This window comes from Callospermophilus lateralis, chromosome 6 (genome assembly GCF_048772815.1).
Source record: "Callospermophilus lateralis isolate mCalLat2 chromosome 6, mCalLat2.hap1, whole genome shotgun sequence".
NCBI classification, from domain to species: Eukaryota; Metazoa; Chordata; class Mammalia; order Rodentia; family Sciuridae; genus Callospermophilus; species Callospermophilus lateralis.
In genome coordinates, this window is record NC_135310.1 from 67,071,573 (window position 1) to 67,084,004 (window position 12,432).

At 37.0% G+C, this 12,432-nt stretch overlaps 1 pseudogene; it reads left to right on the forward strand.

Moving 5' to 3' along the window:
- Positions 1 to 3,969: 3,969 nt before the first annotated feature.
- On the forward strand, positions 3,970 to 4,382 carry LOC143402443 (stathmin pseudogene; annotated as a pseudogene).
- Positions 4,383 to 12,432: the final 8,050 nt, after the last annotated feature.

The window sequence follows — 12,432 nt, forward strand, 5'->3', positions numbered from 1 at the left end:
TTGAGGAGTAAATTAAAAAAATTTATGTTAAATAAGAGACTCAGTGTTTGTTAGGTAACCACCCAAACTCAACACAAACATATTTTCCAATATTACTAGGGCTTTTAGATGCTTTCTCTCTCAAATATCATTAAATTCAGTCTTTCTCCTTACTAAGAAAACAGCTTAAGACTTTTTAAAAGCTGTTTTTTTGTTTGTTAATTTTTTGTTTGTCTCTGGAATACTGACCATGTGTTAAACTTTTTGTTTTTTGGCCCTTATAATGTTAGGCAATGTAATCATTAAATGACTTTTAGTTGTCATTAAGAGACATTGTCCCTGTTTCAATCTAGTGATATTATGAAAGATGAACTGAGGAAGAAAAACATGTGGGGTCCTTTGATTGCAAGTAAAAGAAAATTACTTCACTCAATTTAAACAAAAGGGGACTTAAAGAATATAGGGAGTCGAGAATTGATAGGAGGCCTCCCTAGATATCCAGGCAGGAATTAGAACATCCACAGAGGACAGAGAAGCAGTGACCACAGGATAATTGGGGTAGAGTTGTTATGATCCAGTAACTCCCATTATTGGAAGAGATAAACCCCAATCTACTGCTCTTTATACTCCCTGTTCAGATCCCATTTCCAGTTGTCCTAATTTGAAGTCTTAGCCTATCTCTCAGGTGGTCTAGGGTGGAACCCTTGATCACAGCCCCCACAGAATTTATTAAAGAAAAATGGGCTTTGGATTAGGTGGAAAATAGCATACATTCATGGCAGGAAATGGGATGTGATTTAAAAGTGTTGGGGAAACATTAAGAATGGGATCCCTGCCACAATAGTGCATTAAAGACTGAGATCTTACACTAAGGGAGCCACTTTCACTTTCTTAAACAGGTATCCTGGAATTTGATTGAGTGTGGAGCACTTATTTTTCAACTTACTTCTTACTCTTTGGGGATGTGTTTTGGAACACGAAAGTTTTGCAGCATTTGTTGTTGTTGTCTCCATCTATCGTCAGCTTGTCCATAAACCAAGATGTAAGAACACAGCATAAATCCAACGTTATCATAAGTTTTTATACAATCTGTTTTTTAACAGCTTTGTGAGAATTAGGGAGATTTGAAATTGTCTCTAGACACCAGATGTCACTCTCAAACTACATAATAAAGTAGAGTTATGCCACAGCTCCTTTTTCAAGTCCAGAGCAAACAGTTGCTGTAGCCCTTTTGCTACACCAAGTGAGGAGACAGGTGTTATTCTTAAAGCCAGAGTCATAGATTTCTGTCACAAACCAACAGTGACATTAAGAAATCAGTGAGCCATACTTCAATAAGTGTATTTCTGGAGAAAACAGATCAATATTAATTATACCAAAATCAAAATTGATTTTTGGCTGATATTCTCCAGTTTTCAAGTAAAAAATACAAGCTAACTCTAGCTAACACCTGCATGTATTCAAGAACCTCTGGGCACATTTTATATAGGTAATTCGTTCTGTTCATCAGGAGCCAAGGTCATTCAAAACCAGCCATACCAAGAGAAAGCTTTCATTGATGAAATGTTTAATATTTACATTTTCTATGTTACATTCTCTGATACCAAATGCTATTCTTGTTTTTTAGTCTATTCAGTCTAATCAATTAAACTTGTAATGGGAGCTTAGTAAAAAGTTACTGTACTGAATAGGAAATAATCCTTATCCATTAGATAGAATATTTTAATTATACTACTAAGTAGGTACAAACACAATATGAAGGATAGTCTTAGTCATCATCAGGGTAAGGCATATTTAAAACAAGTTATATTTTTCCATGTATCAGAGTGGCAAAGATGTACAAAGATGTTAATATCTAATGTCAGAGAGAATGTTGATAAGTTATGAATTTATGAGAAAAGAAATGGATACAAATATTTTATAGGACAGCTTGTCAATATTTACATTTGTTATGTTTTTTGAAATGCATATGCCTTTGGGTCCAGAAACTCTGCCTCTGATTATTTATCCTAGGGTTACCTCTAACAAAAGCACAAAAACTTGCATAAAAAGATACTGTGGGCGATTGGGGCTGTGATGGTGCATTTTGAGCATGTCTCCTGGGAGCGGCTGCAGGGCTCCATGTCCTTTCCTGGACTATGCTTTGGTGCTGGGCTCACACGGACTGCAAAGCAGAGGCCTGCTGCATCCACATAGTCAAGCTCTCACCAAGAGCTCCTCCTGCACAAATATAACAAGTTTCCTGTGAACTCTGGGGCACCAGTTAACCACTGGCCTTCCTCAGAAGACTGGTTCCAAAGTTCTGCCCATTCCACAAAGCCCAGGTGATCAATGAGGCTGTGAAGAATCTACCAAAGGTGAACTTAATAAAGTCAACCCATTTGTGAGGCACATGGCAAAGTTCTTCACTGAAGAGAGTATGCGTAGCTTTCTTTGTCATCACCAATTCTTGTTCATCTTGAGTCCTGGGATTATGCTCATGTGCCTCTGAGAAACTGAGGTGACTCCATTTTTGAAAATAAATAAATAACAGCAGCTTCTACCTTAAGGCCTGTCTTAAGGAAGGGAAGGGGGCGTGACCCTTGTCCTTGGAGAAACCCACAGAGCACTCCTAAGCACATACCCACCCTGCTGAATTGTTTGTCTACCAATAACAGGGAGGAGAGGTGGGAGGGAAAGGGAGAGAGAAGGGAAATTGCATGGAAATGGAAGGAGACCCTCATTGTTATACAAAATTACATATAAGAGGAAGTGAGGGGAAAAGGAAAAAAAGGGAGAGAAATGAATTACAGTAGATGGGGTAGAGAGAGAAGATGGGAGGGGAGGGGGGATAGCAGAGGATAGGAAGGGCAGCAGAATACAACATAGTAGGGCAGTATGTAAAAACGTGGATGTGTAACAGATGTGATTCTGCAATCTGTATACGGGGTAAAAATGGGAGTTCATAATCCACTTGAATCAAATGTATGAAATATGATATGTCAAGAGCTTTGTAATGTTTTGAACAACTAATAATAATAAAAAAGAGAGAAAAAAAGGTGTTCAACTATGACTAAAAAACATTTTTTAAAAAAATGTTTAAAAAATTATTATGTTGGTGCCCACATAATGTGGGAACTCTAATAAATGTGCTAGAGTAAGTCTCAAAAAAAAAAAAAAAAAAAAAAAAAAAACAGGAGAGATTTGCTGTGCCAGGTGTCCCTGACTCATTTAGGGTAGATGAGGACCCATTACAACCCCCTAGCAACCTCCAATCAGCATGAGACAGGGAAAATACCTGGGATGCCAGATGACCCCCAAGTAGTTTATGGTGGTTGGTATCATGTTGGGAAACCATGTAGTTTAGCACGTATACCCCTTGTGGCCTAAACCAATCAGTTCAAAGGAATTTCCCCCCTTGTACTAACCAATCACCCTTACCCAACTTGTTCCCGCCAGTGAATTTGCTAATCAATGTTAAGAGTCGTTGTTTGACTTTCCCACGGAATGAAATGATTTGCTGTGTGATGTTGTGACACATAGCGTATCCCCCCAAAACCTATAAAATCTCACTGGACAAAGGACCAGGACTCACTCCCTGGGACCGCTGCATCAGGAATGGTTGTGATTCCAGGTTCGAGCTTGCAATAAGTACTCTTGTGTGCTTGCATCAGATTCGGCTCCTGGAGGTCTACTGGGGTTCCACGAATCTGGCATTACATCTCCATACCTTGCTTACCATTCAGCATTTATAAAGAAGAATGCTATAGGTGGAAGTGGTAGTAAAACAAAAGTTAAATGTCCGCCTCATCAATTTGCCAAGAGGCTATCTTAAAAGTAAAAATGATACATGTAAGTGGCAAAGCAATCCTAGTTTCAAACCACAGAAACAAAAGAAAAGAATATGTTGCCATTTAGAATAACATGGATGAAGTGTGGCCAGGTGGCTTGGACCAAGCAGGGATTTCCTTACCTCTGGATTGTATAGAATACACTGTCAGTCTATTCACCATGGCTTCTTCTGATATTCAGGTGAAAGAACTAGAGAAGCGTGACTCTGGCCAGGCTTTTGAGCTGATTCTAAGCCCTCAGTCAAAATAATCTGTCCCAGATTCCTCCTTTCTTCTCCAAAAAGAAGGATCTTTCCCTGGAGGAAATTCAGAAGAAATTAGAAGTGCAGAAGAAAGATGTAACTCCCATGAAGCTGAGGTTGAGAGCATAGAAAGAAGTGTTTCAGAAAGCAATAGAAGAAAACAAAACATCATTTAAATGCTGGAAGAGAAACTGACCCACAAAATGGAAGCTAACAATGAGAACTGAGAGACACAAATGGTTGCCAAACTGGAGCATTTGCAAGAGAAGGATAAGCACATGGAAGAAGTGCAGAATCCAAAGACTCTGCTAATGAGACTGAATCTGACTAATTTGTTCTGAGAATTGACTTTCTCCCCTTCCCCTTCCTAAATATCCAGACTGTACTGGTCAGTGTCAGTTTTTCTCTCCTGACAAATATTCTAAAAGCTGATGTAGGACTGTATAGGTAGATCCAGACTGTAAGATGTTGTTTTAGGGGATAAAGGGGAGAAACTGAAAGTGATTCAATCTTTTTCTAAAGTGTTGGTCTTTTTGATGTAACTGTTTTTATTTTTGTATCTTTTCTACTTCAGTGCACTTGGTGTACTGGATAAAAGGAAAGTACTGTATTGGCTCTATAAAAAATATGTCTATGAAGAGTATGTAGTGGCTTCTTTCAAATTGTTAGATGCTAAATATCTGTTTACTTTTCAATCCCAGTTCTGTCCAAAGCAGATGCTACTGTACTTGAATGGTTAAGAAAACTGCACAGAGCTGTTAAAAAAATAAACAAAGGGATGAATCTGGAGGGAAAAAAAAAAAAGATACTGTGATAGCTTAGTAACATCCAAAGGGAGAAAAAGGAAAGAAGACAGAAAGAAACAGTGTAAGAGGTCCATCATTTGGAAATCAGTCAAATTATATGAATAGAAGGAGCTATTGTTTTTTTAAAAATAGAGTAGAATTTTACATACTGATCAAAGATATGTCACTAGATGACCAAAAAAAAAAAAAAAACAAATTGAAGAGCAATGGGTATAATATGAACTAGAAAGTAGAGGAAGGGAGAGAAGGAGAGAGGCTTGTGTGTAACAGTGTGTATTTTTCAGTTTTATAGACACAGAAGGAGACAGGTGACTCAAGCTGACTCCATGAAGATGCTGGAACTTTCCCTATTGTACCACTACTGCTGTCAGCACTCTGTGCCACTCTCTGACCCACAGAACTCATGGGTTATTGGCCATCAAAAGGGTCAGGATGGGCCTTTCTCAGTGCACATATGGAATCTTTTCCTGTGGATGTCTGATTATTGTGGGTCACCACACACTCTAGCACAAGTATCAGTTGTGTTGCATTCAGCTGAATGAAGATCCTGTGTTGGGTTATAGACAGTGATGTCAGCGGTGAAGAATAGTGTCTCTGATGCTGACTCTGTTCCTGTTCTTTGCCAGACCCTTGTCCTGAGTATGTCCAGGGACCATACTCCTTTATCAAGTTGTCATTGTCTTCCCAACTTCTCCAGTCTTCCCAGTTAACAACCTTGCTCTTCCTTATCATGCTCTTCCCCAAATTTGTTCATTTTTCTGGGCACATGAGCCCCTGATTTTCCTCAGAGGCCTAGATTTTTGAAATGTCAAGAAACAAATCTGGTTTGTTGGTTTGCTTGCTGGCTTTTTTGCTAACCTGTCTAACATGTCATCTCTAATGTTCTCCCTCCATTGAGATGAGGTTTGTGAAATGATTACTTGATTGAATGGGGGGGGGGGGTAGGTCCAGGTACTAAGAAACATTAGAAATATAATAGACCTGAAAGTATTTTCTCTGGGAAAGGGATTAGCATGGATCATTTATTTTTCATTTATAATATTCAGGACTGCTTTTCATGTTTCATCATGAGTATTAATAACATTTGTAATGTTATTCATTATATTGCATTAGTAAATAAAAATTTCACTTTTTAAAATGAATATGATAACACTTTCTATTGTATTATTGGAAAATAGCATCATAGAAAAAATAGCTTAGGGGATATAGTTCAGTGGTAGATCACTAGTTTCATGTGTGCCAGGCCCTGGATATAATTCATAAGGATATAATTCATAATACCCAACACTGCAAGAAAAGAAGAAGGAGGAGGGGGGAGCTGCTTAAAATTTTTGACTCTCCTGAAATTAATTAGACCATTTTTTCATCTTCATAACTATAATATATGTATACATCATAGGTAGGAAATTTTAAAACAAACAAATGAAAACTCATGTAAATTATACCTCATACTTCCAAACACTTTAGCGTAGTCCCAAGATAATCATATTTCTGTACTCTTTTCTGACTCTCCCTTTCTCTTTAACCAGAGTGATAAAAACACGTCACAATTTTTTTCAGAGCCTCCTATATTATTTAAAGTGCTTTGACTTTAGTTTTAGGCAAAAGAAACTAATTTTGATAAGAAAGAAGGTACTTTTTTGGAGGGATATGGGGGCTCATAGAATTGAAGGACTGGCCCGGGAAACCTAAATACCCAAGCTTTTAATAGGAACCCAAATAACTTCACTTAAGATTCAAATTCCCAGAAGAGTCTCATGGCCCACTCTGGATCATGGGACTATCATCATGCTGTGATGCAGGTAATAGGGTGGAGAGGACAAGTCCATGTGGAATGGGGAAGGAGGACTTTCCACTGGGAATAGTGAGTTGTCTTACCCTAGTCAAGGGCGAGGGATGTTGCATAAGCAAAATACTAGATACTCATTTTTTTCATCTTTTTAAAGGGAGATTTAATTGGAGGATTTAAAAAATTCATTCTAATATTTTATTTTTTCATCTCTTATTCTCCATTACTCTTTCAAAACACATTTCAGGTGGAATTGGAACCATTATTTTAAAACAAATTAATGAGATCTCTTTTTAATGAGACAGATTCCTCTAAAAATTGATGAGAAACACACTGAACCTAGAAATATCTCCTGAATTGTGTTTTGAGAAGTCTTGATCTCTTACATTTAGACCACCTATCATGGAATTTAAACTGAATACTAGGTGATACATCAGAATTTTAGTTTCTAATCTTAGAACTATCTGTGTGGGATCAATTTTCACAGAAAGTTCATTGCTATTTTACAGTAGTATGATGTAGATTAATGTACCTGACATTTCTAAAATTCTAATCTAACAGTAGTAATGTATGAATTTAACTATGCCATTAAGAAAAAACGTTAACTTCATTCATTAAAATTATCCATTCACTAAAATTTAACTGTTTCCCAGACCACATCAGCTTGGAGGTAAAAATAGACATAACGACTGTCAAAAATGACACAAAAATTTTCTCCATCTTTAGCCTGTCTACTTAGCAGAAAGTAACAGTACTAGCTTTCCCAAATTTTATTCATGTTGTCTTAAAGATATTTTACCATTGAGCTCTGTTAAGTCACCCAGCACATCCTTGGTAGCATAAGAAATGGTCATTTTGCTGAAAATACTGTAAGTTGGCCTTCATGGGTGCCTTGTACATCACCTCGTTCCCTTTTCACCTACTCCTCTTTTTTTTTTTTTCTTTTTATAGTTCCTTCCTTGTAAGCAATGGTTCTCAATAAAAGGTGATCTTGTCCCTCAGAGAACTTAATGTCTGGCATCATTATTGTTTTGCATGGCTAGAGAAGGAGAATGCTCCTGGCATCTCCAGGGTAGATCAGGATGCTGTTCACATCCTGCAGTGGACAGGATAGAGCCCTCCCCTCAACAGCGCATTCTCTGACCCCAGCTGTCCATATCATTCTAGATGAAACACACTTCTCTAAGCACAGGTCTGAGTCTTAGAGAGGCTTCTAGGGGACAATCTGAGTAACAGAAGTCCCCTGATATTTTGAAAGTTAGCATGCTCCTCCTTACTCCTTCACATCTTTTCTTCCTGAAACTTCTTAAGCATGTCATAATAATTGGTCCCTGGTATACTTAGCTATCTTCCTGACAAATCCAGACATGCTGAACACCAGAGCAGACCCTGTTGAAGTTCCTGTTGGGCCACCTACAATACTAAAGATAGTACTGCCTCTTCTTTTGAACATATAATGATCATTTGGTGCACTGAACAAAAACTAGTAGCTCTTCCAGAAGTGATTTCTGTTACCAGCACCTCTCTCTAATCTAAACCTCAGTATCCTGATCCCAGGAGGGAGATTGTAACTCAGGTCAGCCAGACAACAGACTTTCTAAAAGTATAGTTTATTTTTTATTTTTTAATTCAAGTCAGGGGAAGAAGTATCTTTTCTAGTGTGAAGGCTACAAGATGCAGATGCTCCTTGACCTATGACAGGGCTATGTCCTAATAAATCCATTATAAGTTGAAAATATTTTAAGTAGAAAATGCACTTAATAAACATAACAAATGAACATCAAACCACAGTCCACTGTAGAGTAGAACTTGTCTGCTATCATGGTCAACGGGGAACTGTTGCTCACTCCTGCTGTCCATCATTGTGAGAGAATATAGTAATATATATTGCTAGCTGGGAAGAGTTCAAATTTCAAAATTCCAAGTATCATTTCTATTGAAGGTCATTTTCACACCACTATGAAGTTGAAAAATCATAGGTATAACAACTGTAAATCATAAGTTGGTAACCTTTGTTCTCCAACAAGAATCATCTAGAGACATGAAGTTCTTATTCTGAAAGCAGGAGAGAGGAAGGGAAGAAAAGAGGGAAGGAAATGTGAGAGAGAAATTATAATGGTTGCCCAGAGTTGTTCTAAGTCCAGTTCCATCCTTAAAATTTCCACCATTTGATTTTGCATGCAGCACACATCATTTTCTGTTTAAGCTCAGTTAATTTGGGTTGGATCTTTTCTAGTCTTGATGAACACAACTGTCTTCAAAATCCTTACAATAAAAAGGCAGTTTAAAACAACACATGAAAAATGCTAATATAAGGTGCTCACAGGGTTCTCCCGAGTTTCTGGTTAATGTTTTTGATTCTAGAAAGTGTTCATGATTGTTCATTTCACAATTCATTAGGTTGTACATTTTGTGCTTTCTTCATTTTTCTGTAGGTTGGTTATAATTTATCACACATTAATTTTAAATGGAAAAAAAATAGTTCCTTTAGGATGAGCACTAAAAAGTAGCACTATAAAAATTTAAGGAAAAAAAATGGCATGTGACCTAGGCCTTAAATAATTGTTTTATTATATTTTAAAAATGTATGTTTTACTTAAATAAGTGTATAGGAGAGAAAAAATAAGGCTTCGTCTACCTTTTCTTTTTTTAAAAAAAATATTTATTTTTGCTGAGTTCTATATAGAAAACTGACAAACAACAGATTAACAGAGTAAAAGTCATACAAATATTATTTACAAATATAAAAAAAGTCATACAAATATAAAATTTACATTTTTAATGTTTATGTGCACAGACATCTTCTTAAAAAAAAAAAAAGAAAAAGAAATGAAGAACCAATGAAGTTTAGACCCAGAGATTATGTGCCATTTTAACAAAGGGCAGTAAGTTGTAGAAAAATGGCAAAACAAAGGAAAAGGCATTTGGGCAGTAAATTGTGGGAAAATAAATATACAGGAGAAACTAATGGGAGATAAGATTATTTTAGTAAGGTTTATTTATGCAGAGCCACCTCACTGGTGACTTTCTGTGTCTAGTGATGAGGGTTGTTTTCTTTCTGGTATGGAGAAGGGAGTGAGGGTCACCTTTATAAAGGGAAATTTATGCCCTGCTTTTATACAGGCACAGGGAAGGCAAGAACTCTTTCAGTATTTGCCACATTCAATTACCTTCATTTCAAAGCAGCATATTTTTTTGGGGGGGTTGTTCTGATCCCCTTTAAAAGTACACATATATACATAGTACTTTTGATTGCAGAGCATTGTTAATTCTCCCTCTCAATACAATTCTGATTTTCATCCATTCTGTTTTTTCTTCATGAGTAAATAGGGTTCATGAGTTCACCTAGTTCTCCATAAATCAATTGCAAAATTGGGGCTGAAATCCAGGTTTCCAACTCCTAAACTTAAGCTCAGTGTCACAGCTGAGTCACAGCTAAGGAAAGTGTGGATGAAATCACAAAAAAACGCAAGCCGAGCCCTTCCTGCCGCTGAGCTCCCAGGGCATTTGACATGTGTCCCTTTCACCCATTGCCATATTTCATTGAATATTTGTGTGCCCTTCAAGAGCATATCCATTGTCTTAGCCATTTTAGGGGACTTGTCTTTTTTTGTACCCCTTAACATGCCCACTACAGTATTAAAAAGCAGTAGTAAATATTTTTTTTTTTTTTTTTGGATGATGGTTGGATAGATAAATGTATGGTATGAGTTAAAAAACAGGGACAAAGTAGCTTTAGATATTGTGATTGAATTATAAACTTCAGTAGAAGAATGTTGGAAAATATGTTCAGAAATGGAGGTTGAGGAAAAACTATGGGAAGCTGTGAATGCCAATCCAAGGTGTTTTTACTTCAGTCAGCAGGCATAGATGACACCCGTTTTTTTCTTTTTAGAAGAGTTGATCTTCCTAATGTGTTATAGGAAGGGTCATTGCAGTAAGTGCCAGGAACATGGCACACATTTAGGGTTGTAGAAATGAACAGGAGAGGAACAGTTTTGAAGCTATGACTATCTAATTCCCCTTGTGCCTCACAAAAGTTATGATGTGAGGTGACTTGACTTGGTATCTTATAAATAGGCAGCAGTGACAGAGGGAGGTAGACAAAGACTGGTCTATTTGGGAAAGCCAGATTTCAAATGCTAGCAACATCCAATGCAGTTCTAGGACTGAAGGACCAAAGGCAGTTTCTTAACCAATGGAGTAGAGCCAATGATTTGGAGCCCACTTGATAAGAAGTCAAAGTTAAGCAGATACTTTACAAGTACACTGGGTCCTTGGCAATGTTTAATGGTGATACCCCTCTGTAATACTTCCTGGTTGCTGCTATAACAAAACACCACAACACATAGAAGCTTGAAACAATACACATTTATTATATTACAGCTCTGAAGGTTGGAAGCCCTGCACAGGTCTCACTGGAATAATACCAAAATATCAATAGGATGAACTCCCTTAGTGGAAGTTCTAGAACAGAATTTTTCTTTGTTTTTCTGCTAGTTTTAAAAAGTTGTCCACATTCCTTTGCTTGTGGGCCCTCTCTCTTATCTTGAAAGTCAAAAACATAGAAACACAGAAATATTTCTTGTGCTGTATTTCTCTGGGTCTCTCTTGGGTTCCCCCACCCCCTGCCTCTTCCTCCCTCCCTCCCTCCCTCTATTTCTCTCCCTCTATCTCTCTCTCCACCCCCCTCTCTTCCTCTCCCCATCTCCCTCCTTGCCTCTCTCTTTCACTTTTAAGGACCCATACCTTCTAGTTATATTAGGTTCCCCTGGATACTTCAGGATATCTCTCTATTTTAAATTCAGTTGATTAGCAATCTTAATTTCATTTGTTACCTTAATTCCCCCTTGCCATATGAGGTAATATATTCATAAACTACAAGGATTAGGACATTGAACATCTGACTATCATGTTCTTTCCTCATGGTGGAGGGGATACTGTAAGGTCTGGTTTGCATAATGAGAGCCCTAGTTGAAGTGCACACATATCAAGGGAAAGCTTGGTAATAATCTGATCCTGGCCATGCTTAAAATCAACATTTTGGAGTGAGGCTACTTGGGCTGAGTTTGAAGGATCATGAGTTCACAGTCTGAACAACACAGTGAGATCCTGCCTCCCATCCCTCAAAAAGACAAAAACACAAATTTTATTTATTTATTTATTCTACAAATTAGTGTTAGTTTTATTAACATATACATACAAGTAGATTATCATTAGAAACTCATGGAATAGTACACTTAGGATTTGTATGTTTTATTCCATATAAATTTAAACTAAAAAAAGAAACAGTAAATAAGTATTAAAATCTAGTTTAAGATATGCATACTGATGTTTTTAGGGGTAATGCATATTGATATCTGCAACTTACTTTGGAATATATCAAATAAATTAAATGGACTGATGTATGGGTAGAGTTGAGAAGCCCAGTAAATACATGACAAAACAAAATCAGCAAAATGTTAACTTTTTTTTTCAAACTTTCTGTATGCAGAACAAAAATTTTTTAAAATGTCATTTTGTCTCAGAATTTAACTCTCATATCCTTTAAATATGTGCTTCTTCCTGAAAAGAAAGTTCACAGTGTCTCTACTGACCCATTCAGATAGTGGTGTTCTGGAGCTTACTGGTACCATTTGAAAAATGTACTTGGTAAATTTTCAGTATTTTAGCAATAGCAAGTTCACATCAGTTGGGGTAAGACTATGTGCACCATGAAAATGAGATTTCCCAGGTCAGTCAAGGAGTCCTTGATATATAATCTGAGTCCAACAAGTAATAATAAT